Genomic DNA, 3,994 nt, shown 5'->3' with positions numbered 1-3,994 from the left:
AAATTTTGTTGTATGCATTTGTCATTTTTATTTAATCTCTTTATTTTTAAAATGTGTATAAGTAGTATTTATAAAGTTTTAGCTTTGGATCTGTTTTTAATTGTTTTAATACTACAATTGATTGCTTCTGTTGTCCTCATTTGTAAGTCACTTTGGATAAAAGCGTCTGATAAATGACTAAATAAATAAAAGATCATGCCTTCGTCGACAGCTTGTAAATCATTTATCAAATAAGGTAAGTACAATCACCTATTTAGCTAGCACATTTTACCTCAGAATAAAAAGTCATGTCTGTGAACACCAAGACAGAGGCTCATTTGGAGCAACGAAATAAAGTAATTTATTGTTATAAATAAATGCATAAAAATACACAGGACAAACAAAAGACATGAATCAATGAATAAACTTGAATGAATACAAAATACACAATTGGATAAATAGAGAGAGAGAGGGAGAGAATGAATACATACAATATATACATAGCCTAAATCAATATTATAGATAGACACAATATATACATAAATTACATAAATAATATAAACATAATAAATACATAATATACATATTCTATATATATATATATATATATATATATATATATACACACACACATTTACAGACGGTGAGCCCTACAACCTACTGCCGCCTGAATGCTGCTGTGCCAATTCTTCGATTGTATTTGGAAGATGGATCTGACCTCCGTTCAAACCTCCGGCTTTCACGACAGTCCATCATGTCCCTCATCGCTGCTTTGAAGTCAGATTCTCACCATGGCTGGGAAAAAGATGTTGAGGTGCTGGTGTTTCTCTACTGGCTGGCCCACGCAGCATCGTACAGGCTGGGGTCACTGGGCTTTGACATCCCAAAGTCCACGGTGCATGACATTGTGCACAGAATCAGCAGGGCAGTCGTCAGAATTTTGAGGAGGCTGATCACTTTCCCGAGCCCGGATGACCTGGAGGCAAGTTTTGCCCAGCTGGCTGAGTCTCCAGTTTTCCACATGGTAGCTGGTGCAATAGACAGATGCCACATCCAGATCAAGCCACCAGCAAGTGATGCCCCATGCTATTGTAATAGGAAGTTGTTCCACTCTGTTCAGCTGCAGGCCATCACTGACCACAAGGGGAAGTTCCTTGATATCTTTGTTGGATATCCCGGGTCGAAAAAAGCACAATATCAAGACATTCAATTACATTCATTAGATTACTGCATTACTATGACATGGAAAAACATTAGCAAGACCAAATCATGAACTAATAAACATTTTGGGGTGAACTAATTATAAAAAATCTTACTGTATATTTTTGTTTTAGGTTCTCCCACTTTCTTTTGACTTGAGCGCAGACATTTTGCCCTCAAGTTCCTGCTCTGTCACAATGAATGCACAGAAATAAAGCATAAAAAGAAGGCAGTAAGACCTTTGCTTGAAGTATTTACTACGTTCAGTGTCAACAGCACCTGAATAAAAGCACATTTGACATAACTTGTTTGCTTACTCAAAACCTTTGATGGCAGCATTACGCTTTCCAGTGAAGAGGGCTTCATTAGCCACTCTCCACTGAATAAGGAGCCGAGTGTGTTCATCAGTCCCTGTAATGTCAAAGCAGTAACCATTAGTTATTATCAATCCATTAATGCTACATTGACAAGCTGTGGCATATTTATTAACAGTAGCTTAGTATGTAGCTAACAAAATATCAACTAAATATTAGTAAAAGAGGGGAAAAAATGTTTTAAAGTCAGTGGAATTTTCTAATCTCATTAAACTGCTTAACAACGAACGTCTCCGTTAAAAAAGCAGTTAACAAGCTGATTTACAACAGCATTGACACTAGCTCGATCGGTTCGTTAACTTGATGTGCTCAGTAATAACAAGGATTAAACATCTTTTTACGGCCGATTCACGAAATCATCTCATCGATTTACAATGTTTAAACTTTCAATAAGTCAGTCGTTCACGTAGATCATGTTAAACAAGTGCAATTTAACCACAATGAACAAGGTTTTTCCCTGAGGTACTTACACTTGAAAAGAGCCGCATCGCTGCCTTCCGCCATTTTCGAATATGACGCCTCCTCTCCTGTGGCCTCATGGGATAGTAAAGTGTCTATCGTATGCATGCTACGGAATTCGGGCAGAAGTAGTAGGTCATCCGGGTACTTCTCGCCTACTGTTTTTCGAAAACTATGAATTCGGACATACTGTACTACTCGCCTCGCATACTGTTTTTCGCCTACTATATAGTATGGAAGTATGCGATTTCGGACGCAGCTTAAGACTTATTCTGTGTACACAAAAGGCCTATTTCTCTCAAATATTGTTCACAAATCTGCTTAAATCTGTGTTAGTGAGCACTTCTCCTTTGCCGAAATAATCCATCCACCTCACAGGTGTGGCATATCAAGATGCTGATTAGACAGCATGATTATTGCACAGGTGTGCCTTAGGCTGGCCACAATAAAAGGCCACTCTAAACTGTGCAGTTTTACTGTATTGGGGGGTCCGGAAATCAGTCAGTATCTGGTGTGACCACCATTTGCCTCATGCAGTGCAACACATCTCCCCATAACATACGCCTGCCCATACCATAACCCCACTGCCACCATGGGCCACTCGATCCACAACGTTGACATCAGCAAACCGCTCACCCACACGACGCCATACACGCTGTCTGCCATCTGCCCTGTACAGTGAAAACCGGGATTCATCCGTGAAGAGAACACCTCTCCAAAGTGCCAGATGCCATTGAATGTGAGCATTTACCCACTCAAGTCGATTACGACAACAAACTGCAGTCAGGTCGAGACCCTGATGAGGACGACAAGCATACAGATGAGCTTCCCTGAGACGGTTTCTGACAGTTTGTGCAGAAATTCTTTGGTTATGCAAACCGATTGTTACAGCAGCTGTCCGGGTGGCTGGTCTCAGATGATCTTGGAGGTGAAGATGCTGGATGTGGAGGTCCTGGGCTGGTGTGGTTACACGTGGTCTGCAGTTGTGAGGCCGGTTGGATGTACTGCCAAATTCTCTGAAACGCCTTTGGAGACGGCTTATGGTAGAGAAATGAACATTCAATTCACGGGCAACAGCTCTGGTGGACATTCCTGCAGTCAGCATGCCAATTGCACGCTCCCTCAAAACTTGCGACATCTGTGGCATTGTGCTGTGTAATAACACTGCACATTTTAGAGTGGCCTTTTATTGTGGCCAGCCTAAGGCACACCTGTGCAATAATCATGCTGTCTAATCAGCATCTTGATATGCCACACCTGTGAGGTGGATAGATTATCTCGGCAAAGGAGAAGTGCTCACTAACACAGATTTAGACAGATTTGTGAACAATATTTGAGAGAAATAGGCCTTTTGTGAACATAGAAAAAGTCTTAGATCTTTGAGTTCAACTCATGACAAATGGGGGCAAAAACAAAAGTGTTGCATTTATAATTTTGTTCAGTGTAACTAGGGGCTTGGTTATGTAAATATTTATACACCAGTAAGAGAAGTTTAAAACCGATTATAAATTGAATAGGCAGCCAATGGAGGCCCCTCAGTATGGGGGTGATGTGGTCACATTTGCGACTATTTTGAAGAAATCTAGCAGCAGCGTTTTGGACCAATTGTAGGCGAGAAATTTGTGACTTTGAAATACCAGAATATAGTGAGTTGCAGTAATCTAATCGTGAAGTAATAAAAGCGTGGACAGCCATCTCTAACGTCATAGCATTTAAAAAGTGTTTGATTTTAGACAGCAAGTGGAGTTGGTAAAAACGGGAACCAATTACAGAAGTGATATGTTTGTCCAATTTTAATGACTCATTAAGAAGGACACCCAGATTTCACACACGAGAAGATCTGAAGGCTGATAAACTGCCCAGATCTAGGCTGGTTGCCTGAGAATGATCAGTAGGACTTAAAACAATCACCTGTTTTATCTGCATTTAATGTTAAAAAATGTTGAGCTAGCCAGATTTTGACCTCATCTAAGTACGTTATT

The 3,994-nt window shown here is 40.3% G+C and overlaps 1 long non-coding RNA gene across 1 annotated transcript; it reads right to left on the bottom strand.

Annotated features, from left to right (window-relative positions):
• Positions 1 to 1,295: 1,295 nt before the first annotated feature.
• LOC107557174 (uncharacterized) lies at positions 1,296 to 2,054 on the bottom strand. The gene is made up of 3 exons (XR_001605368.1): positions 2,024 to 2,054; positions 1,497 to 1,590; positions 1,296 to 1,368 (listed from the first exon to the last, which is right to left on the bottom strand). It is a non-coding gene; the product is annotated as an uncharacterized lncRNA (long non-coding RNA).
• Positions 2,055 to 3,994: the final 1,940 nt, after the last annotated feature.

Source organism: Sinocyclocheilus grahami, unplaced genomic scaffold (genome assembly GCF_001515645.1).
Source record: "Sinocyclocheilus grahami isolate Dianchi unplaced genomic scaffold, SAMN03320097.WGS_v1.1 scaffold591.1, whole genome shotgun sequence".
In the NCBI taxonomy this organism is placed as follows: domain Eukaryota; kingdom Metazoa; phylum Chordata; class Actinopteri; order Cypriniformes; family Cyprinidae; genus Sinocyclocheilus; species Sinocyclocheilus grahami.
Note: the sequence above shows the minus strand (reverse complement) of the source record. Positions and strands in the feature narration are given on the sequence as shown.